We start from the raw sequence: 25721 nt of genomic DNA, 5'->3' as shown, positions 1-25721 counted from the left end.
GGGCTGAAATTTCAAACCCCGCCAACTTTGGGAACGGAGGCGTGCCGGCTTCTTGATCCTGGTCCCAATGTGGGTTTGGGGGTCACCTGCCCCCCACAAGGCAGGCAAGCAATTAAGCTCGTTAAGAGCCTTGTTAAGGATTGGTAATGGAGGTTGACTGGGATTTTCCAGTCGGCCTCCAGTTTCCCGACGCAAAGGAGGGCAGATCAACTTCCTGGAGGAGGGCACCCAGGGCAGGCTGGAGTCCGAGAACTCCTGATAGGCTTAAGGGCCCTCCCTGCCTGTCTGAGTTAGGGTACAGCCAAAGGCCACCTTGTAGAGGGGCTCCCTCCCCACAGTGGTGGCCTGGCTGCTTTTTGTACTTTTTTAATTAAAGTTTTTACAAAGTGGCTGAGTTCACCTTCTTGTTGAAGCGCCCTCCCAGTTACGTACCTCGCACTGCAGCCAAGTGCTTCTCTGAAGCTGAAATACTTCTGATTATCCCTCCAGCTTCGAGAGCCCACCTGCCACCCTTAATTGGACAGAGAACCTGTCTCCATGCCAATTAAGGTGTCGTCCTGGTCAAAATTCCAGGTCAGTGACTGTTTCCCCCCAGTCCTGACTCCTGTTTCCCACCTCCATGGGGAAAATTCAGCCCACTGTCTCTCTCAGTATACACCTTCTGCTGCTCCTTATTTGCGTATGATAGAATTGTAATTATTCAGTACATCAAGTACATATTATACAAATGCAGGAGGTTATATAGACCATCTCTCCCAGTTTAAACTCCTACATACAAAAAGGACTGTAATCACTAACATAATTTAGTATATTCAGAATCACGTTATGTAATAGAGGGTTTATATGGTATGTTTCCGAGATGCTACCTGCCCAGCATGCAATTTCAGCATTCTATGTATAACAGTATCACAAGATTTCAGCAGTCTTGGTCCTGCACTCAGAATGCTCTCCCGAAGCACCTCTGCCTTACTATCTCTTCATAGGTTGAAAAGCATCCTAAACAGATGTCTCTTGAACTATGCCTTTGGTTATCTCACCAAAATTTACTGCTGATGGTCAGCGACTTTGTTTGTATCCCTATTGTTAGACACTGTAATGTAGTGTAGTGGTTCTTCACCTTTAAGAAACCGTATCTTTAAGAGACCAGGTCACTTTTGCAACTGATGACGTTATCAGACATATATAAAAGGAGGAGACACCATTTTTAGAGACACATTCAGCTCATGGATTGCAAAGAGCACACATTGACCAGCGGGGAAAAGACCTGAGATCATGCACTGTAGATAAGTAAGAAAATAAATAGTGTTTGTGTCGAATCTAAATATATGCATTTAAGAAGACTTTTTTTAAAAATGTTGTTTAGGACGAAAATTTTCTTTGTGCCATTCAAAGGCCTGATTGCAGGAGAGCTGGTGGGAGGGGTCACTAAAGAAGCGCTTTAATGCTGATCATGGACATTGTGACTGAAATTAGCCAGTCAAGCCTGAATGACAGCAAACGAACATCTGTTCAGGTGCTGCTTACTGGCTATGTACTTGCTGCTACATTAAAGGCAGTGAATGCTTATTGGGTATTAAAAAACTCAACTTGTACTACAACAACAAATTATAAATGCACAGCAGAAAATAGGGACGGAAAAGAAAAAAGAAACAACTAAGAACGAGGAGGATGGTCTTACGGTTTGAGGGACAGTTACTTGCAACTTAAACAAGGTACAAATATATCTGTATAGTTCTGTACGTGTATAATTAGAGTCATAGAGTTATACAGTGCAGAAACAGGCCCTTCGGCCCATCGTGTCCGTGCCGGCCATCAAGCATCTATCTGTTCTAATCCCATTTTCCAGCACTTGGCCTGCAGCCTTTTATGCTATGGCGTTTCAAGTGCTCATCTAGATACTTCTTAAATGTTGTGAGGATTCCTGCCTCTACCGCCCCTTCAGGCAGTGTTCTCCAAATTCCAACCACCCTCTGGGTGAAAATTTTTTTCCTCAAATCCCCTCTGACTCTCCTGCCCCTTACCTTAAATCTCTTCCCCCTGGTTATTGATACTTCTGCTAAGGGAAAAAGTTTCTTCCTATCTACCCTATCTATGCCCCTCATAATTTTGTATACTTCTATCAGGTCTCCCTTCTCTACTCTAAGGAAAACAACCCCAGCCTATCCAGTCTCTCTTCATAACTGAAATTCTCCAGACCAGGCAACATCTTGGTAAATCTGCTCTGCACCCTCTCCAGTGCAATCGCATCCTTCCTATAGTGTGGCAACCAGAACTATACACAGTACTCCAGCTGTGGCCTAACTAGCATTTTATACAGCTCCATCATAATCTCCCTGCTCTTATATTCTATGCCTTGGCTAATAAAGGCAAGTATCCCACATGCCTTCCTAACCACCTTATCTACCTGCGCTGCTGCCTTCAGTGATCTATGGACAAGTACGCCAAGGTCCCTCTGACCCTCTGTACTTCCGAGGGTATTACCATCCATTGTATATTCCCTTCCCTTGTTAGTCCTCCCAAAAAGCATCACCTCACACTTCTCAGGATTAAATTCCATTTGCCACTGCTCTGCCCATTTTACCAGCCCATCTATATCGTCCTGTAATCTATTTACGACACCACCAATTTTCGTGTCATCTGCTAACTAACCGATCATACCTCCTATTTTCACGTCTAAATCATTAATGTACACTACAAACAGCAAGGGTCCCAGCACCGACCCCTGCAGTACACCACTGGTCACAGGCTTCCAATCGCAAAAACTACCCTCGACCATCACCCTCTGCCTCCTGCCACTAAGCTAATTTTGGATCCAATTTGCTAAATTGCCCTGGATCCCATGGGCTCTTACCTTCTTAACCAATCTCCCATGTGGGACCTTATCAAATGCCTTACTGAAGTCCATGTAGACTACATCAACTGCTTTACCCTCATCTGCACATCTAGTAATCTCGTCGAAAAATTCAATCAAGTTTGTTAGACGTGATGTCCCCCTGACAAAGCCATGCTGAGTATCCCTGATTAATCCCTGCCTCTCCAAGTGGAGATTAATTCTGTCCCTCAGAATTTTTCCCAATTGTTTCCCTACCACTGATGTTAGACTCACCGGCCTGTAATTACCTGGTTTATCCCGGCTACTCTTCTTGAATAATTATACCACATTCTCTGTCCTCCAGTCCTCTGCCACTTCTCCTGTGGCCAGAGAGGATTTGAAAATTTGTGCCGGAGCCCCTGCTATCTCCTCCCTTGCCTCACATAACAGCCTGGGATACATCTCATCTGGCCTGGGGATTTATCCACTTTTAAGCCAACTGAAATCGCTGATACCTCCTCCCTTTGAATGCTGCATCATATATTGCCTCATTAAGTGTGCTGCAATGCAGTGATGATCAGAGGCAGAACTAGATTAAACATCAGAAACAACACCCCACCCACAACACCAAGGGGAATTAACTAGCAATATAATACTTGCATTACCACATTGAAACATTTCAAAAAGTTGCACACAATTAATTACTTTTGAAATTCAGTGATCATTAGGTGAATGTGTCTATCCTACATACTCACTAATCTAGTTTGTCCATCAAGTAGCACATGTCAAAACAGCTCACTTTGTGACACTTGGTTATCTTCCTCTTATGTCAGAAGATTGCTATTAGTAACATTATTATTGTAAGGAAAAAAATAAATTCTTCAGTAAACCACCTTCCTCCTACATACTGAATTCTGACAAATTACTGCAAAATTGGAGGTTGCTGTTAATTCTGCTCATTACCATCGTTCGGCAAAGAAATAGCAGATAATGCATTTTTAAACTATTTGACTCCAACAATCTATCCCTGCTCATTAATGATCCTCTTTAAAGTTCATCTGCTTTTTCTTTGGCCTGACATAAAGTACAGAAAGATAAAGGTCTAACCAGGGATTTTGTGCTGTGTTAGATATTACAGAGCACACAGTAAATTCCCATTTATGCATTCTATGACTCCAGTCTGATATTACTTGTTTTCAAGCTGCCAGCCAAAAGAATCACTCCTCCTCCATCTCCTACCAACAGGTTGAACAACCTGAACTTCAAAACTTGACACCTGCGTCTGCTTGCACAGGGGTAGAAATAGGGCAATGGAAAGGTAAGAGAAGGAATGAATAAAGGGAATTAATTTTAAAAAATGAAGATAGGGTAAAAAGCAATTCAAAAGAAAAGGTTCATTAATGACCAAAGTGTTTTAGACTGAGAAACATTCTATGGGGCATGTCTGGAAAGGTGGATTAACACAAGCTGCTTTTACATTTCACAACCTGTGTGACACCCACACTAGCGCTGCTAGCTCTCTAATTGGTCTTGGCAAGTCCTGGCAGTTTTACATTTGGCTTTCAGTCAGCCACTTGAGACCTGCATCCTCTGGGAATTCACAGGGCTCGCTCAGTGCAAAAGCAGCTACAGTGCACTTCTGCCTCTGACACCTGGGATGTAACAGAGCTGCCAACTACAAGGGGTTTAATTGATTGAATGTTTTGGCTGGCATATGTGCTGATTCGGGGTTAAAGTGCAGTAATTTTGATGGCTAGTGTTTAGAGTTGGTTTGAACATTTTCTCATGCTCCTAAAACTAAATTAGTTTAGCACATAATGCTTCGCCAACCAGCAGTTGATGAGTTTATTGCTTGCTCAAAGAACCAGAGTGAGAAAAACACAACTTGCCCATTTCCTTGATTCACACTGCATAAATTTCACACAATTCACCACCTACTTGCATTTATATAGCACCTTCAATGTAGAAAAATGGCCTGAGGTACTTCAGAGACACGCAAGGAGGAAAGAAGCTGGCACAGCAGAGCGAACAGGCAGCAACTTACATCTATATCGTGCTCCTCACGTAAAGGAAGACTACAGAGTACGTCACAGGGTGGAGATATGATCCTGACCAGAAAATAAAGGGATCTCAGGGTGGGTGGATCCAACGGCATAGCCAAATAAATAGGTTTTTTAAGGAGCCTTTTGAGGAGTGTGGAGAAAAGTAGTAAAGTAAGTGGTTTTGGAAGAGACTTCCAGAGAGCAGAAACACAGTAGCTGATGAAGAAACGAAGGGGGCAGAAGGCAGGAAGTAATCCGGCATTAGAAAAAGAGGATGACAGCTAAAAAATATTACCCAAATATGGTAAGGTGAGGCCATGATTGGATTTGAAAACAAGGTGGTCAATTTAGGACGCAGAGAGAGACACAGGGGTGGGGTGGAGAGTGTGCAGGGCATTGCACAGAACAGGTCTTGGACCCACAGAGTTCTGGATCAGCCAATGTTTGGGAAGCATAGTCTACCTCTGCAGTTGGTAAACGTCTGCATTTTTTGCCTTATTGTAATATTTACTAATTATTCTCATTACCTCTTTTGTGCTCTACTTCTAACAGATAGTGGTTAAATCCATTAACAATACTCTTATGTGAAACTATTCATGCAAACATGGCTGATAACTACAAACTTCTTAGGTAGGTATTTCTAGTAGTGGAAAATTAATGATCAAAATAATACATAGAGATCCTTGCTGCTTCTCTTGTCGATTAACTGCCAGAAGGAAACCAACCTTTAAGAATCTAGTGGGGCCCACTTCCACCTTCTACATCTGTTTCAGACATTCTGGACTTTTAGGGCACCAGAGGTGGGACTGACAGAATTCCAATGGGTGATATTATATCAATAGTCCCACCTTCAACCAGAAAATCAAAGTCAAAGGGAGCAGGCACAGAATCCTCCTGCCTGCTGCCAGGAAATCTCTAGTGCTCCTCTAATTGGAGAAAGACCAGGCATCAACAGGTCTCTACCCATCAAGTTTTCAGGACCTCCATTGATTAGTATCGTGCTCTTCCAATGAAAATGAAGAAGACTTTTTATTACACTTACACACACACTTAAGTGTGTGCGCACGCATGCACACACACAACCTGCAAGCCCTATCTGTGAATCGCACTTTCCACCAAGCAATGAATTTGTGCTTACTATGAGAGCCAATGGGTAATTCAGCAGCATTAATTCAGGTGCATTCTGATTGGTGCTGAATAAATCTGTGCTTTCCGGCCAATACATAAAACAAAATTAACTCTTAATTAATGAACTGAAATTAAACCATTAAAAGCCCTAATTTAAGCAGTCACAACTTAGTTACTATTGGATACAAGTTTATGACGCAGAGCTTGCCATCTCATTGAGATAACTAAGAATGTTTAGTATAGTAATCTGCAAGTGGCAATTCTCCTCAGGTAGGAATATCGACACAGTAATTGGGCAGAAAGAATGCTTAACAGTTCCAATAATGAAAAATTCCCATTCATCAGAAATAACAAACCTCAATTAAAATGAGTGAAAAATTTGGAGAAAACATAAATGATAACCAGCATTATTTTTAAAAAGTCCTTTTTCAGGAACTTCATAGCCTTCCAACAATCTCGCTGAATAGCTCATTCTGAAAATTAGCCTCGGAAGATCACCACCTGTTGGTGGGAGCTATATATTCCCACTTTGATACACAGAGACTGTATCAAGCATTCCTTGTAACATATAGAGTCAGATGCAGAGCAATGAGCCTTAATCCCAATACCAGAAAGCAGTCTCTCACTGCACCAAGTGTGACATTTCCATTTTTCATGTTACTCTTGTGAATACAACTGACAATTTGTGCTAAATTATGGGCAGTTTAGTGCTGTGAACTTGCACATGTCAAGAAATGCAGCAAGACTGCCCAATTCATTTCACTTGAGACCCTAGAATTTAGAAGTATGAGAGGTGTCCTCATTGAAACATATAAAATTCTGAAGGGGCTTGACAGGGTAGATATTGGGAGGATGTTTCTCCTAACTCGGGAATCTCGAACTAGTGGTCACAGTTTCAGAAATGAGGGGTCGACAATTTAGGACTGAGATGAGGAGAAATTTCTTCACTCAAAAGGTTGTGAATCTTTGGAATTCTCTACCCTAAAGAGCTGTGGATGCTGAGTATATTCGAGACAGAAATCAATGGATTTTTGGATACTACAGGAATTAAGGGATTATGGGGATAGTGCGGAGAGGTGGAGTTGAGGTGGAAGGTCAGCCATGTTCTTATTGAATGGCAGAGCAGACTCAAAGGGTCAAATGGCCGACTCTTGCTCCTAATTCTTATATTCTTATAGCAATGAGAGAACTTCCTCTCAGGCTGGACTGAATTAGAATCTAAATTCCAGAGATGAAAAAACAACATTGCAGTCTACAGTATGAACAGTCTCCTTAAACTCATGAGCCTTACCAATAATCAGAAGACAAGATCCTACTCTATTCAGATTTAGATCCCAACTCAGTTTAAAAGAACGATGATTTCAGAAACTGCTCTGTTCAAGTACTTCTAGAGTCAGAAGCAGCCGATCAATCAGTTAAATATCGCAAAATATTCTTATCTAGTATCTAGGAACCATTAAAAATAAAGTAGAATACCTGTGAGGATATTTTTTAAGAAGAGGATCCTGTATTTTTACATTTTAAAGAGGTGGATCACAGTTTGTGTTTGGTTAGAATTTCCTCAGCACAGTGCTCTCTGCAGGGAGATCTCCTGCAGGATAAAGCCCTGACCTCCAGGACTAATTAGCAAACCTGCTTTAAAAAAAAAAGCACTGTATGTAATTTATTTTCTGCTGGCAGCTCAATGTGGGCATTTGGCTCTCCAGAATGAATCGAATGCCTGCAAGCAATATGGCACCTTCCCCCGCTCCTGGATGAAGAGTGTTGAGTGTTACTGCTCAACATATGCAGATGGAAAAAGCAGGATGGGGTGAGAAAAACACAGCACCTGCAGATTACAGGAAGCACGGCACCGCACCAGCTGCTCTCCACTTTCAAAATGTCACCGGATGTTTTTGTTCCATATGTAACAGGATTGGGAAAAACACTTTTGGAAGATTCTGATTGGCTAAGATCTTCTCATAATTGCCACAAGTCTAATCCTCCTCCCACTCACTCCCCTTTTCTGGAAGTTGGTGTTTTATTCAGTCTTTGCACTGAAGTTGCAAAAGCTTCAAGGGGAGAGAGAGAGAGAAACAAAGACACTACCCAGTCATTTTAAACTCAAAGGTATTTTGATGCTTGGTAGGATTCCAACTCTAGTTGGGCATATTCCCAGTGCTTCATCATGTGATCTGCCACCTCCAACAGATCAAACGGCCTTTTTCCCCACCTCTGATACTTTTATAACTAATGAACAAATGTTTTCAAAGAAAACGAAAATACACAATATTTTAAATGTCCCTATGACTTTTCTCCCAGTAACTCGCAGCAGAGTCCCGAAGATTAATTTTTAAATCTTTAATCAGAATCAGGGCTGGCAGACAAGCATCCCTACTCATTGCACTTCCTTCTTATCTGTCAATTGGATCCTACGAAGATAAACCAGATGCCAAAAGGCAGATTTGCAACAAAGAAGTCAACATTTTCCCACTTCCTTCTCTGTCGGTCACTGAGGTTTTCAATGAATTTTCGTCAGCAACCTAGCAAACCATAGAACAGTAGCACTGATGTCACGCTCACGCAAGGAGCAATTATGAACTATAAAAATGAACTGAGGAATTGAACTCCAAAATGAACACTTTTGTTGCAAGACTAAATGGAGTTAGCGCTCAGGTGACTACTCGTGTACTGTGACTACACATGGTAACTGCTGGAACTTTGAACGACACATCATGTCTGGTCAAGTGTTGAAGAAAACATCAGAAAAGCTAATGGCCCATTCCATCTTAACAGCTACCTTTTTCAACCAGACTAAAAATGAATTTACAGACATAGAGTTTCCAGCCAGACAACAGGTGTGAAAAAAGCACCACTTTATCAAGAAAGCATAAAGATGAAAACATCCAAATCCACTGTATAACAATGGCTATGCCATCAAACAATTTATGGAAACACAATGAGAGAAAAACCTTGATCACCTGAGAGAAACCAAGTCTCTGATAAGGAGATTTTAATAAGACCCATTGCTGAGCCAAAAAGATAGAAAGCCAGAAGCCAGGAGGCGGAGAGGGATCTATCCCAGCAAAGAAGATCCTGCCCGAATACCATTTTTAAAACTATCTTGAGGCATAGACAGATGACGACTTTGGAAACTCCCTACCCGAGAGACTGCAACAGGATTTTTCACCATCGGACTGCAATTGAGATTTAACCAAAGAAGTCTGCAGCAAAGCATCCGTCCCACCTGAAACTTTCCAAGTCTGACTTCAGTGAACCAGGATAAATAAACTAGGCCTGCACCAGGGAAATAAACAAGGTTTCATAACGAATTCTTTTTAAAACCATCAGACCTAAATGCATGCTACATTTTAATCTCTATCTTTTTTTGTATGTATGCTCATGTGCGTTTGTGTGAGGTTGTGAATAATTTTTGGGTATTGTGAAATAAACATTGATCTTTCCTTAAATCTACAAGAAAAACATGTCCTTTTTTGTTTTTTGACCATTAAAAATGCTCAAGGGTTAAAACACGATTCTAATAAAACACACTGTCTTCAGTCAGTTGAGAGCTAAAAAGAGAAACCATCCCTATCATTTCCCACCTGTCTGTAACATGAATCGCAGTCCTTCTCTGTTTTCCTGTCTGGTCTTAGACCTAGCTAAAGATGGCAACACGAGGTGTGACTAAAGTGGAGCTCCATCATATTCAATAAATTGGGGAGACAAAAAGCCATGTAAACCAGGTCTAGCCTATGCTGTGGAAGCACCAGGGCTGCTTTAATTTGTTTCCTCTGTCCATTACTCCACTATCATTAATAACCAAAGATGGTAGGGGAGGAGGAAAGAAACAGAACTGTTACAATTTACCAAACTTACAAAGGTTGCACGGTTTTGCCCAGCAGAGTACACTTACGCAATTAGATTTCACTAGTGTGATGGAATCCACGGTTTTGAAGGACCAACGGGGCAGCGTGTGCGAGCTATTGCCTGAACAGATGATTTGTACAAATGTTCTGTTACGTGCACTCACCCTGGTTTCAAAGCTTGTTTTTTGTGACAGTCCCCAACTGAAACGGAAACTAAAACATCAAGTTTCTGGGGAAACAGAAACTAGTTGGAACCAGATTAAAAGATAGAGCCATCCAAGCTCAGATCACACAGCAGTGGAGTGGAGGCACACTGAAGAAAGTGAAAACTAGATCCAGGAGCTGTTTCTGTTACTTAAAGTAACTGATTAACCTGACCCAGCAGTACAGTGCATAGGGTTGTCACTGAAGGGCTCGGATAAATGTAATACTGGTGAATCCACACCACTAAGACTGTCATTAGTAGAGTTGAGGAGGTTCCGGAGAAGTGCGCCGTTTTGGTGAAGACCGTACCGTGGAGTTCAGCTGAAGGGGAACTGCTGTCGGATGAGAGACACGCTGGCTGCGTCTTGGAAGAAAGGAGTTGGAGATCTACCTGAGGAAGTTCAGAGCTTTGAAGAACTTTGTGGCTGTAGTTGGTGCCATATATGCTTAGTGGACTGCTCAGTAAATCTGTGAGATTTATCTTTGTTGTATCTGATAGTTAATGTGTAATTTGTAATATATAGAGGGAGAGAGAGAGACTGCAATTTGTCTGTTAATTCAGGTTTAATTTATGTTGATTTTGGTTTGATTGTTAAAGTAAAGTTAAAAAAAAGTGAAGTCTTGTCCATTTGGGTTTTTATTGGTATCATTCGGTAAACTTGGTTCTTTTGGTTTGTTGAGCTCCACAATGATCATAACACTTAGAAAACTTTATTTAAATATTCTGGAAATACGTACTGATGATGTAAACCTAAAAATCACTGCAAATTTTGCTGCAATTAGAGCTTCACATTAATGACAACATTCCATAAATATTCTTATGACAACGCCAATCGCTAATATCCTGCATTGCATCATTTTGCATCTTGATCACATAGATCAATCTGTAAGGCTGCTATTTTTATATTGGCCTTGAATTTTTCTTAAAAAGCTTTTATAGTGTTTTGTTTTAAATGCTGCTCTGCTGAGAAAATGAACACTCGATTGCAAGCCAGCAATAATAAACTATATCCCTTTAAAGAATGCTTTCAGTCCACTAGTCAATTTCCTTGTTCGTGTTAATTACAGTCACTATATCCCTGCTGAACACGAGAAGAAAATCATTTACCCTGCCGGTGCTCACTCACTGCCATATGGGCTAGATACTTCAACAACAAGCCATCTCAGCTTAGCTGGTTACTTGCCATATGGAGACAGTCAAGATCTCTCTAATAAAATCACCAAAGGAGCATTGCAGCAGGAATCCCACCCACGCACCCTGAATAGTACTCCATGCTGTAGGCAGCTACGTCACTTCACTTTGTTTTCAGAAACTGTATAAGGTTGTACTACAGCTTACAGAAAAGATAGAATGCTCAGAAGTAGGCTAATATATTTTTCTTCCCCCTCTACCCCGACTTCTTGGTATAATTTTTTGAAACATTATTACATTCTTCTCCTTTTGCTTCAGGGCCTTTGCCAATGCTGCACTGTAATTAAAACAAAAGTAAAATACTGCAGATGCTGGAAATCTGAAACACAGAGAAAATGCTGGAAATACTCAGCAGATCAGGCAGCATCTGTTGAGAGAAAAGCAGAGTTAACCTTCAGGTCGATGACCTTGCATCAGAACTGGCAAAGGTTAGAAATGTAATAGGTTTTGAGTAAGTGAAAGTGGGGGGAGAAGAACAAAAAAGGTCTGTGGTAGGGAGGAGGGCAGGAGAGATTAAATGACAAAACGTTTCATGGTACAAAGCCAAGGAACAAAAGATGTGTCTGGATGAGGTAAACAATGAACACAAACTAAAGGGATTAAGAAACAAAGGTGGGGGGGGGGGGGGGGGCGGGCAGCTGCCACAAAAACCACGAGAAAAAGGAAAAAAAATGGGGCTTACCTAAAATTGTTTTACTCAATATTAAGTCCAGAGGCTGTAAAGTGCTCAGTCGAAAGGTGAGGTGCTGTTCCTCAAACTTGGGGGAGGTGGTGGCATAGTGGTAATGTCACTGGACTAGTAATCCAGATGCCTAGGCTAACGCTCTGGGACATCGGTTTGAAGCCCACCATGGCAGATGGTGAAATTTCAATTCAATTAATAAATCTGGAATTTAAAAGTTAATGGTGACCATGAAACCACTGTCGATGTAAAAACCCATCTTCAGACTCCAGGTTGACTCTTAACTGAAATGGCCGAGCAAGCCACTCAGTTGTATTAAGTTGCTACAAAGTGTCAGAAAAGGAATGAAACTGGACGGACCATCCAGCACCAGAAACGGCAAACCCAGCCCGCTGGGGGCTTGTGGCAAAATTGGGAGAGCTGTCCCGCAGATTAGTCAAGCAATAGCCTGACATAGTCATACTCGCAGAATCATACCTTATACAATGTCCCTGACATCACCATCCCTGGGTATGTCATGTCCGACTGGCAGGACAGACCTACCAGAGATGGCAGCACAGTGGTATACAGTCAGGAAGGAGTTGCCCTGGGAGTCCTTAACATTGAATATTGACTCCAGACCCCATGAAGTCTGATGGCGTCAAACATGGGCAAGGAAACCTGATTACCACCTACACCCCCCACCACCCCTCAGCTAATGAATCAGTGCTTCTCCATGTTGAACACCAATTGGAAGAAGCACTAAGGGTAGCAAGGACGCAGAATGTACTCTGCGTGGGGAACTTCAATGTTCATCACCAAGAGTGGCTCGGTAGCACCACTACTGATCAAGCTGGCTGAATCCTAAAGGACATAGCTGCTAGACTGGGTCAGTGGCAGGTGGTGAGGGAAAAACCTACTTGAACTTGTCCTCACCAATCTGCCTGTCACAGATGATCTGTCCATGACAGTATTGGTAGGAGTTACCACCGCACAGTCCTTGTGGAAACAAAGTCTCGTCTTCACACTGAGGGTACCCACCATCATGCTGTGTGGCTCTCCCACCGTGCTAATTGGGATAGATTTCAAACTGATATAGCAATGCAAAACTGGGCATCCATGAGGTGCTGTGGACCATCAGCAGCAGCAAAATTGTATTCAACCGTAATCTGTAGCCTCATGGCCCAGCATATCCCCACTCGACCATTACCATCAAGCCAGGGACCAACCCTGGTTCAATAAAGAGGAAAATTGCCCTGTACACAAAAAGCAGGACAAATCCAACCCGGTCAATTACCACCCTATCAGTCTCAACAAAACAGCTGAACTCCCGAGGTGAGGTGAGAGTGACTGCCCTTGACATCAAGGCAGCATTTGACAGAATATGGCATCAAGGAGCCCTCGCAAAACCTGAGTCAATGGGAATCAGGATTGGAGTCATAGCTAGCACAAATGAAGATGACTGTAGTTGTTGAAGGTCAATTATCCCTTTCCCAGGGCATCACTGCAGGAGTTCCTCGGGGTAGTGTCCTAGGCCCAACCATCTTCAGCTGCGTCATCAATGACCTTCCTTTGATCATAAGGTCAGAAGTAGGGATGCTCGCTGATGATTGCACAATGCTCAGCACTATTCGTGACTCCTCAGATACTGAAGCAGCCGATGTCCAGATGCAACAAGATCTGAACAATATCCAGTCTTGGGCTGATAAGTGGCAAGTAACATTCGCACCACACAAGTGCCAGGCAATGACCATCTCAAACAAGAGAGAATCTAACCATCTCCCCTTGATGTTCAATGGCATTACCATCACTGAATCCCCCACTATCAACATCCTGGGGGGTTACCATTGACCAGAAACTGAACTGGACCAGCCAGATAAATACTGTGGCTACAAGAACAGGTCAGAGGCTGGGAATTCTGCAGCGAATAACTCACTTCCCAAGTCCCCAATGCCAATCTATCTGCAAGGCACAAGTAACATGTGTGATGGAATACTCACCATTTGCCTGGATGGATGCAGCCCCAACAACACTCAAGAAGCTCAACTCCATCCAGGACAAAGCAGCCCGCTTGATTAGCACCCTATCCACCACCTTCAACATTCACTCACTTCACCACCAACGTACAGTGGCAGCAGTGTGTACCATCTACAAGATGCAATGCAGCAACTCACCAAAGCTCCTTCGACAGTACCCTCCAAACCCTCGACCTCTACCACCTAGAAGGACAAGGGCAGCAGATGCATGGAAACACCACCACCTGCAAGTTCCCTTCCAAGCCATACACCATCCTGACTTGGAACTGTATTGTCGTTCCTTCACCATCACTGGGTCAAGTCCTGGAACTCCCTCCTTAACAGCACTGTGGGTGTACCTACACCCCAAGGATTGCAGCGGTTTAAGAAGACAGCTCACCACCACCTTCTCAAGGGCAACTAGGGATGGGCAATAAATGCTGTTCCAGTGAACATCAACACAAGTTCGAGGAACAGCACCTCATTTTCCCATTAGGCACTCTACAGCCTTCCAGACTGAACACTGAGTTCAATAATTTCAGAGCACGACTGGCACTTTTTTATTATAATTTTACTCTATTTTGTTTTATTTTTTTACCACGTGCCTGCCTTAAACTTGGTTTTTCATGTTTGTGCTATTGGACAGAGCTGTTCGTTATTCTGTCATTAACACTCTCTCTGCACTAATGCTTTGTCTTTCACCACAACCATTAACACTCCCTTTGCCCCATGACCTCCTTGTCACTTAATCTCTCCCGCCCTCTGCCCTATCACACACCTTCCCTTTTGTTGTCTTCCCCCCCCAACCCCTGCTTCACTTGCTTAAAACCTATTACCAGCTCTGGTGAAAGGTCACAGACCTGAAACATTAACTCTGCTTCTCGCTCCACAGATGCTGCCAGACCTGAGTATTTCCAGCACTTACTGTTTTTATTTCAGATTTCCAGCATCCACAGTATTTTGCTATTATATAAGGGAATATCTTGTCTGACTAGCTTGATTGAATTTTTTGAAGTAACAAGGAGGATTGATGAGGATAGTGCAGTTGATGTGGTCTACATGGATTTTAGCAAGGCTTTTGATAAGGTCCCACATGGCAGACTGGTTAAAAAGATAAAAGCCCATGGGGTCCAGGGAAATGTAGCACGGTGGATACAAAATTGTCTCAGTGGCAGAAAACAAAGGGTAATTGTTGATGGTGTTTTAGCGACTGGAGGGCTGTTTTCCAGGGGCGTTCCACAGGGCTCAGTACTAGGTCCCCTGCTTTTTGTGGTACATATCAACAATTTGGACGTAAACATAGGGGGCATGATCAAGAAGTTGCAGATGACACAAAAACTGGCCGTGTGGTAGATAGTGAGCAGGGTAGCTGTAGGCTGCAGGAAGATATTGATGGTCTGGTCAGGTGGCAGAAAAGTGGCAAATGGGATTCAACCCGGAGAAGTGTGAGGTGATGCATTTGGGGAGGTCAAACAAGGCAAAGGAATACATGATTAATGGGAGAATACTGAGAGGTATAAAGGAAGTGAGGGACCTTGGAGTGAATGTCCACAGATCCCTGAAAGTAGCAGGACAGGTCGATAAGGTGGTTAAGAAGGCATATAGAATACCTTCCTTTATTAGCAGAGGTATAGAATATAAGAGCAGGGAGGTTATACTGGAACTGTTGGGCCACAACTTGAGTACTTTGTGCAGTTCTGGTCACCTCTACAGAAAGGACGTAATTGCACTAGAGCGGGTATAGAGGAGATTTACGAGGATGTTGCCAGGACTGGAAAATTTCAGATATGCGAAAAGATTAGATGGGCTGGGGTTGTTCTCCTTGTAGCGGAGGGGAAATGTACAAAATTGTGAGGGGCCTGGATACAGTGGAGGTGAAGGGCCTATTTACCTTAGCAGAGAGGTCAGTGACTAGAGGTCATAGATTAAAAGTGATTGGTAGAAAGATTAGGAGATGAGGAAAAATCTTTTCGCCCAGGTAGGGGTCTGGAACTCACCGTCTGAAAGGATGGTACAGGCAGAAACCCTCAACTCATTTAAAAGGTGTCTGGATATGCACTACAAGTGCCATAACCTGCAGGGCTATGGACCAAATGCTGGAAGATGGGATTAGGCTGGGTGGCTCATTTTTCGGCCGCGCAGACACGATAGTGGCCTCTTTCTGTGCCATAAACTTTCTATGATTCTATGTCTCCTTGTTCTCTGTAACCTATCTAATTCAAGGAGTCTATCCACATGAACATAGTATCGACCCTTCGTTATTTAAAAAAAACGATCAAATCTCCCCAGTCTAGTCTTTTATAAAGTAAACAAGACCCAGCCCTTTATCTATTTTGTTAACTGAAGGCTTTTAAAGCAGGTATCATTCCAGTCACCCTCTTCTAGAACTTTGGTCAAGGCCTCTATATCTCCCAGCACGTGAAGGGACCAAAATTCTTGGGGAAAATTTAACAGATTTTTGATCTCTGTTCATTATTAATTCAGTGGGAAAATGCTCAAGATAAGCCAAGTTTATACTCTATATGTAGAAAAGTCATGAAAGAGCCATACAGTACAACATCAGCTTTCCCAGAGTGTAACACACAGATGAAAGAGTTGTCACTAGGCCACAGAACAGCAGACTTGAGTGAATTGTCTGCTTTTCTTGGCTGCAATGTACTGTAACATATCAACTGAAATGGTCATGTAATGATTTATGGATTTCTTTTTAAATTGTGTGCTAATCATAGGAGGGATCTGAAACAAAGAGGAGAGGAACCAATCTTCATTCTCGGGAACGCTCACTTCCTTTAAAGCACACTTGTGAATCTAAGTAAATGTACTGCAGAGATGTACATTAAACTGATGGCAATATAATGTTTATTTCCATTTAGTTTAGGCCAATCTTACATATCTATAATAACTACCACACTTTAGCTATTTGCACCATTTGAACTGAATAGTTTTAAAAAATGTACCAAATTAATTCAATAACTTCCAAAGCACCACAAAAGAGTTTGTTAATTTGCAAGGAAAGAGATATAGGAAGCTATGGTCAGGAAGGTAAAAATTAGGGTTTGTTTAACTTTGCTTTGTTTCTTTTTGCCAACACACAATGAAACCATGCAAGAGTTCTCACAACTTCTCCCCCCACCCCACCCCCCCACAACAACCCCGAGAAAGGATTTGGGAAAAAATGCATTTTTAATGTTGCATTTTAAAGCAAAATATATTTACCAGCTTTTTTTAAAATAAAAAGGCTTGAAGACATTAGGTGGTTAAAATGCTAATAATAAACAAAGCTTTGATGTTGCTTTCCTGTAGATTGTAAATAATAAGCAATTTATTAGCCTCTCTCATTAAAACACTTCATACAGTGTGTGTTGGGACGTCTGATCCATTTTGGCTTACACATGCAGTCAGTCAGATCCTGCAAAGGCATCAAAGTCAGTTAGGGTTTTGAAACAGAAATTTGTAGGGGCAACCTTTGTTCAGGCTCTAAAATATAATGTTGGAGTTTAGTTTGTGGGTGCATGCATGGAGTTATGGATGGAGAAGGTCACAGGGGTAGGGTAAGATGAGGATGAAGAGCTTATAGTCAATCCATCGGGTATAGGAAGCCAGGGAGCTGGGCAATGGATATGATGCAGTTGTGGAGTTTGGTGATAAAAGGCATGGCTAAGGTGTTCTGGACAACCTGTACTTTGCAGAGTGTGGAGGTAGGGAGATCAGCAAAGAGAGTGCGAGAAGTCGTCCCTGCAAGGCAAGAGTGTATTTAAAGGATTAATATGGCTAAGCTTGCTGGAGTTTCTACTATGAATTTGCATATTTATTTTTCCCTCAGTCTGCATCTTCACTATTTAAAAATAGAAATGGAGCAGCACTCTTACAGTGCTATTATCCTCAAAGTTGATCAACCTGCAGTCTGATCTCACTTTTCATGGTTTCATGCTCCCTAATGGGACAAGAGGCACCACGTGAAGCAGGAACTGAATACATTAGGACATATTAAAACTTAAGCCCTTTCAAGTCATTTTCTAGAGGCTTATCCATAAGAAAGCATTGCCACTACCTCCCAATTTAGTTTTGGGTCTATCCCATGGCCTCTTCCATGTTTGTGACAGTTTGGTAGTGAGTGCTCTGGCAAGGTCAGACTCAGGTGGCACACAAGTTGTCCATACCAGATGGGTTGGTAACGATTAACCAACCTAGACGATGCTGGTTGATTAGTCAGGTTGCATAGTCTGATTTAAGATTTTTTTCTGAGCGTTATCATTTAGTAGTGTGTGACGTGATCTACAATCAAATACATCAATTCACCTATTCATTACTTTGGTGCTAACCCAGATTTCTGAGCCTATTCAAGTATGGATATTATTAATGCATTGTAGAGCCCTGCTTTGAGATCGCGATTTGTGTTGGATCTCCATATGTGGAATAGAGAGTTAACTGCACAGCTAATAACTGCAATGCACCTGTGTGCAAATTTGGATTTTACTGCCAACATAGTGGCCTTGGCTAAAACTGTGGGCACACTCATAAAAGCCCTACAAATTTTTGACCATGATGCATCTTGCTTTGGTCTTCAGATCAGCTGGAACAAGACAGAAGAGCGCTTGTTAGGACAAAATATTATTCCAACTACCCTTCTAACAAATCCATCCAAGAAAGTGGAATCAATGATGTAATTCAACTTACTTGGGTAGCACGAGTTCCTCCAATGGTCCTGACTGCCATGGGTGCATTCCACTTGCAAGCTTCACAATTAACTACCCTTTATGAGATAAAAGTAACTCTAAAATTAAAAAGGAATGATATATCCAAGTGAATTCTAAAATGTTGATTATATTTCAATGACTTACAATCAATCTCCACCATCGCTCAAGTTTATTTGAATTGTTCTTCCCATCACAGAGATGGAGCAGAGGAGATTTACCAGAATTGTACCAGAAATGAGGGACTTCAGTTGAGAAGTTGGGATTGTTCTCCTTAGAGCAAAAGGAGGTTAAGGGGTGATTCAAAATTATGAGGGATTTTGTTAGTGTAGATAGTCAGTTGCCAGCGTTCGCCAGAGCTGGCGGGCAGCCATAAAGACGGGGTTAAAGTGTGGCAAGTCGAAGAGACTTAGTAGTTGGCAGGAAAAAAGACAGAGGCGCAAGGGGAGAGCCAACTGTGTAACAGCCCCGACAAACAAATTTCTCTACAGGACCTGTGGAAAAGCCTGTCACTCTAGAATTGGCCTTTATAGCCACTCCAGGCGCTGCTTCACAAACCACTGACCACCTCCAGGCGCTTACCCATTGTCTCTCGAGATAAGGAGGCCAAAGAAGAGATAGGGAGAAACTGTTTCCACTGGCAGAAGGGTCAGTAACTAGAGGTCACAAATTGAAGATGATTGGCAAAAAAAATCCAGAGTGGAGATGCGCAATTTAAAAAAAAAAATTCAACTAGTCGTTATGATCTGGACTTGCACTGCCTGAAGGGTGGTGGAAACAAGTTCAATAATAACTTTAAAAAGGGAATTAGAAATATACTTGAAAAGTTGGAATTTGGAGGGCTCTAGGGAAAGAGCAGGGGAATGGGACTAATTTGATAGCTCTTTCAAAGAGCCAGCACAAGTATAATGTGCCAGATGACCTCCTTCTCTGCTCTAAGATCTCCTACTGTGATTTTCGAAATTAGACGCACAAATCCAAGCAATATTTTTAAATACACAATCTTTGAACGAGGAGTAGACAATGAACAGATAATCCTCCATTTCATAACCACTTGGTAAGAAATGGGACTAAGCTGTAACCAGCTAGCAGACATATGATTTTTAATCAAGAGCCTAACATCAAATAAGACAGTAAAAGGGACCCAGGATGGGAGAAGAACCATGCATAACTTTTCCGCATCTGCATTTTTGTAATATAATGACAGGTTTTTAGATTTTGTTTTTTAGATTTAGAGATACAGCACTGAAACAGGCCCTTCGGCCCACCGAGTCTGTGTCGGCCATTAACCACCCATTTATACTAATCCTACACTAATCCCATATTCCTACCACATCCTCACCTGTCCCTATATTCCCCTACCACCTAACTATACGAGGGGCAATTTATAATGGCCAATTTACCTATCAACGTGCAAGTCTTTAGGCTGTGGGAGGAAACCAGAGCACCCGGAGGAAACCCACGCAGACACAGGGAGAACTTGCAAACTCCACACAGGCAGTACCCAGAATTGAACCCGGGTCACTGGAGCTGTGAGGCTGCGGTGCTAACCACTGCGCCGCCCAGAAATAGGTTCTGACATGAATTGTATTAGTGCATCAGGTGTTTGACAGACAAATAAAGAAAAGGTTTTCAAACACTCTTTCATAGCAACACTGTCTTATTTCATGCTCATAATTCCATGGGATCCTCACAAAGACCCCTAACTGCAACCTTTGTACCCAGAAGCTGAACAAAATTCTGCAACTTCTTGTAAGAGCAGGCACCACTGGAATGTGGTTTTTGGAGCTTGATCACATAGCTACTGCAAATCCTGATAATTAAACACATTTCTGCTAGTGTGTCACAGTAATGAAAGCCAGTTGGGCAGACAACAGGCGTTATGTACGGTACAACAGACAATCTATCTGCAAGCTCTCTAGCTAAAACTGTTAATTAGTCAAACTTGCAGTACAGCACCCATTTCAGAGATTGGAAACTGGCTTTCCCAACCATCTGTCACAATCAACTTTGAGGCTTTTTCATCCCCACTGAATAGTTCAATCACTTTCGCTGCCACTGGATTTAAATGAAGGCACTCATAAAGCATAAGGCTTGTTTCTAAAATATTATTTCTGGTGGGCAAGGAGGAAATGGCACTCCCATCTCTCCACCAAGGTACCTTACAATCTTTTCCTCCCTTTTTTGTCCACGACATTATTTCTCTGTGACATTCTTCACAACTATCATCACAGCAAGGTAATAAATGTTCATACTGCATCTGGAGGCTTGTTCACCGACTAATCCCGCAGGAGGTGGCAGCACTAGTGCAGAAAGGTAAACGTAGCCTGCCACAAGCTGACGATTTTTATGGCCAAGGACAGGCTCAGCTACATCACATGACACATAAATTTACAGTTAGTCTCCTGAAGTCACTTAGATTTAGTCTAATGGTGACAGTTAGCAGGTAAGTAGAACTTCTAATTAATTTCACAATAAAGCAACCAGGTACTTCCTCAATCCAAACAAGGGTTATTTACCTAAAGTCTACCTGTACTGAAATGCTGAAGATAACAAATAGACTTAGCACCCTGCATAATAGAAAGAGGAAAGCTTTCTTAAGTCTGAGGAAGACTGATTCAATATAGGTCCTAGGCTTGCAGCTCCCTAAGGAGCTCCTTTGCAATTTAACACTATTCGTTGCCCTTTCTCCCTCAATCTCCTCTCGTTTAAGCTTCCTTAGCTCTGATGGTGGGTGCTGTTCAGCCCTAACAAGAAGTTACCTGGTAGTTTAAAGTTACTTGGGCTAACTGTCCTCTTACCATGCCTCTTTGTCCTCCTCAGTGAGCACTGGAATTCTGCTCAAATTTGGCTTCCAAATTCCTGGACTTCTCTAGATGTCAAGACTACTCTTCTGCACCAAGACACAGTTGTTGTGTCTCTAATCTGCTATTCAGTTGCTTAAATATTGTGTTAACTTTATCTGCTGCTACCTGCTGAGCTTGTGACTTTCCTACTGGTTTTTCAGCCTAGCTACTGTCCGAATTCTGGCCAGAAATGCACTCTCCTGGGCCGAAACATATTTCTCCACAACTTCACAATCAATTCTGCACTTCTGCTCGATCTTCATTCCCACAGAAATACATCCAGTAGTGTTTCCACTAATAATCTACTCTTCAAATAGCTTCTGGACTCAGTCGCCCTCCATAACTGACTCTGAATCTGGACAACAGTTCATCGATGCTCGAAGCTAACTCCACCCTACCTGTGTCAACTTCATCCGACTATGGGACCCCTGAATTTAACTCTGGAATCCTTCCTATTGGCTCCTCTCTATTCCCCATTTACAATCAGGGCATATCTATCCTATTCTTGCAATATAACCAGGTCCATGTAACTTGAGTTTTTCCTATGTCCATTCGCGAGCATGCTTTGGCTCCCACTCCAAATCTGAGCCCATCACTCCTATTTCCACTTTTTTCCCCCCCTTTTTAAAAATATTATTCGGTTCTCTTTACCTCTCCTAGACCCCTCTCTCCTGTTGTTATGCCTGCTTTCATTTCTTCCCTTTCAGGCACTCTGCCCTCCCAAATCCCTACCCCGACCCTTGAGCACTCCTCGATTTTCCTACTCTCTGCTGCCATCCCAGGCTAGACTCCCACTTAGATAAGCCTACACTTCCCTCTGTGCCTCTCTTGGTATCCTAGGAGGAGCCCGCTGAGGCACTCGCCACTGCCTCCTTACCAACAGCAACCCCAACAGCCCATCCTACTCTCTCGCCGATCTTCCCACCCAACGCATGCTGGGGATTAATCTTTCCAACATCCTGCATGTTACACTCACCCCTCCCAATGTTGCTGGTCAGTTATCAGCACCCCTCGCCACATCTCCCTCCAGAATGTCCGTTCACTTGTGAACAACACTCTTACCGTCCATGAGCTTATTGTGGATGATTGCATTGACGTCATGGCCATGACGGAAACTTGGCTGAGCAGTGATGACACCATTCCTCTAAATGAAGCCTCTCCGCAAGGGTATACCTTACACCAGCTACCCCATCCAAAACCACCATGGTGGCAGTGTGGCTCTCATCACCAAATCACACCTTGGTCTGCCCCCTACTCCTCTGGTACCTTCTCTTTTTTTGAGCATCTCACCTTCTATCACACCTCTCGCCTCTCATTTAAAAACTTGGTTCTATACCACCCACCCAAGTATCATGTCAACTTTCTAACTGAGATATCATCACTGCTTTCCTCCCTCAGCTTCTGCACCAAGTAACTGGTGCATTTCAAGAGCCCTGCTCTGCCGACAGTGTTGAATGTGAGATCTACGAAAGTAAGGTAAAGGGGTATACTCTGTTCCCTACACTTCTCATGTAGCAGACGCATGGAGAAGATCATGTCCACAGTAGATCTGCCGGCATCGAAACCACTCTGTGCTTCCAGGTACACTCAGTCTGCAAGTAAATGGAGTCTTTTAAGTATGACCCTAGCAAAGGCCAAGGAGTGAGATGCTCCTGTAGTTTTTGCAGTGCCCTCCGTCACCCATGTTTTTGTATAGTGTAATGATTTTGGCATCACGCATCTCCTGTGGAACAGAGCCGACTTTCCAGCAGAGGAGGAGGAGGTCATAAAGGTGTGGCAATAGATGGGACTTTCCGTGCTTGAGCAGTTTGGCTAGGTTTCCATCCTTGCAGGGTGCCCTTCTTTCGCTAGGTGGTCTATGGCCTTCTCGAGCTCCAGTGATGGGAGTTCTTCATCTAACTTATCCATGCAAGGAAGTTGTAGGAGAGCGTCAGCGCAGACTGGGAGATGTCCAACTTATAGGAGCATAGGAAATAGGAGCAGGAGTAGGCCATTTGGCCCCTTGCACCTGCTCCACGATTCAACTAGATCATTGCCATTTTCCTGCACTATCCCCAAATCCCTTGATATCTTTTAATATCTAGAATCTAGACTCACAGGAGTACAGCTCACAGTAGTGTTCTGCCCAGATATGAAAGGAGTCTACTTGCACACTAGGTCAGACGACAAGCTCTACAATCTATCAAGGCTGAAAGCGAAGACAAAAACACATCACGTCCTGATCAGAGAACTCTTCAACACTAACGATATTGCGCTAGTCGCTCACACGGAAACTCAGCTACAAAGATTCATGGACTGTCTATCCCATGCCTGTAACTTGTTTTCCTTGACTATAAGCGTCAAGAAAACCATGGTCATGGGACAAGGTACTGCATCTCCGCCCCAATCACACTAAATAACACTCCACTGGAATTGGTTAGCAAATTCTGCTACCTTGAATCTACAGTGACAGACAATCTGTCCCTTGATGCAGAGCTCGATACATTCATAGGGAAAGCAGCTACCACCTTTGGTCAACTTGTGAAATACGCATGGGATAACAAGTTGACCCTTTGGACCAAGCTCCTGGTCTATGAGGCCTGTGTTCTCAGCACCTTGCTGTATGGCTGTGAAATATGGGTGACTTACAGCAGCCAGGAAAAGCTCAAAAATTTCCATCTCCGCTGTCTCCGGCATATAATGGGCATATCTTCGCAGGACAAAATCACAATGTGACAGTCCTCTCAAAGGCAGAGCTCCCAAGTATAGAACATAGAACATTACAGCGCAGTACAGGCCCTTCAGCCCTCGATGTTGCGCCGACCTGTGAAACCATCTGACCTACACTATTCCATTTTCATCCATATGTCTATCCGATGACCACTTAAATGCCCTTAAAGTTGGCGAGTCCACTACTGTTGCAGGCAGGGCGTTCCACGCCCCCTACTACTCTCTGAGTAAAGAAATTACCTCTAACATCTGTCCTATATCTATCACCCCTCAACTTAAAGCTACGTCCCCTCGTGTTTGCCATCACCATCCGAGGAAAAAGACTCTCATTATCCACCCTATCTAACCCTCTGATTATCTTATATGTCTCTATTAAGTCACCTCTCCTCCTCCTTCTCTCTAACGAAAATAACCTCAAGTCCCTCAGCCTTTCCTCGTAAGACCATCCCTCCATACCAGGCAACATCCTAGTAAATCTGCAGCATGACCTCGTGGCTCCGAAACTCGATCCCCCTACTAATAAAAGCTAACACACCATATGCCTTCTTAACAGCCCTATTAACCTGGGTGGCAACTTTCAGGGATTTATGTACCTGGACACCAAGATCTCTCTGCTCATCTACACTACCAAGAATCTTCCCATGTTGGCACTAATCAAACAGAGGTGGCTTTGGTGGATCTGTCACGTCCGCAGGATGGAAGACAGTGGCATACTCAAAGAACTTCTGTATGGTGAGGTAGTCGGTGCCAGATGACCAGTAGGTCCCCTAAAGCTCCACTTCAAGGGTGCTTGCAAGCATGATATGAAGGCCCTAAATGTCGACTATCGTACCTGGGAATCACTAGCTGGAGCAAGAGGGAAATGGAAACACATCCTGGATTGGTGTGCACTAACATGACGACCAGTGGCTACAGCAGCTTTGCAACAAGTGCCAATGCCAAAAACAACTCACAGCATCACTTGGCAGCTTCACGTACAGCACTTGTGGCAGAACCCGCCTCTCACGGATTGGCCTTCACAGCCTTCAGCAAAGGTGCACCAAGCGAAGAGAACCCACCTAAATGGATTGTTTACTGCGTGTCCATTATCTTTCATAGATGAAAGGATGCCAACACATAAGGTGTTCAGGAAAGACAGGGAAGGAAAGAAAGCAGGAGTAGCAGTATTGATTGACGAGAATATTACAGAGTTGGAGGGAGGATGTCCTGGAGCGGTCAAGAACAAAATCTATTTGGTTAGATAAGAAACAACAGAGACGCCATTACACTACTGGTTGTAGTCTATAAGTCAGCAATTAGTGGGGAAGATATTAATGAGCAAATCTGCAGGGAAATTGCAGGGAGGTGCAAGAACTAGAGAGTAGTGATAATGGGGGAGTTTAATTATTCTAATATAAACTGGGATAGGAATAGTGTAAAGGGCAGAGACAGGGAAGTGTTTCTGAAGTATGTTCAGGAGAATTTTCTTAATTAGTACATTTCTGACCCAGTGAGCAAGAAAGCATTGCTGGATCTGGTTCTGGGAAATGAGGTGGGTCAAGTGCATCAAATTAAGAAACAATAATCATAG

At 43.0% G+C, this 25721-nt stretch overlaps 2 protein-coding genes across 2 annotated transcripts in view; both read right to left on the bottom strand.

Annotated features, from left to right (window-relative positions):
- LOC137379955 (E3 SUMO-protein ligase ZBED1-like) overlaps nt 1-18645 on the bottom strand; it is a 62174-nt gene extending 43529 nt beyond the window's left edge. The window contains exon 1 of the mRNA XM_068051378.1: nt 18580-18645. The gene's annotated coding sequence lies outside the window, so the exon portion shown is untranslated. The remainder of the gene's footprint in view (nt 1-18579) is intronic.
- Nucleotides 1-25721, bottom strand: part of LOC137379957 (testis-expressed protein 264-like) — a 456807-nt gene that overhangs the window by 350888 nt on the left and 80198 nt on the right. The gene's annotated exons all lie outside the window — the stretch shown is intronic.

Source organism: Heterodontus francisci, chromosome 19 (assembly GCF_036365525.1).
Source record: "Heterodontus francisci isolate sHetFra1 chromosome 19, sHetFra1.hap1, whole genome shotgun sequence".
NCBI lineage: Eukaryota > Metazoa > Chordata > Chondrichthyes > Heterodontiformes > Heterodontidae > Heterodontus > Heterodontus francisci.
The sequence above is the reverse complement of the archived record's forward strand: the minus strand, read 5'-3'. Positions and strand labels throughout refer to the sequence as shown.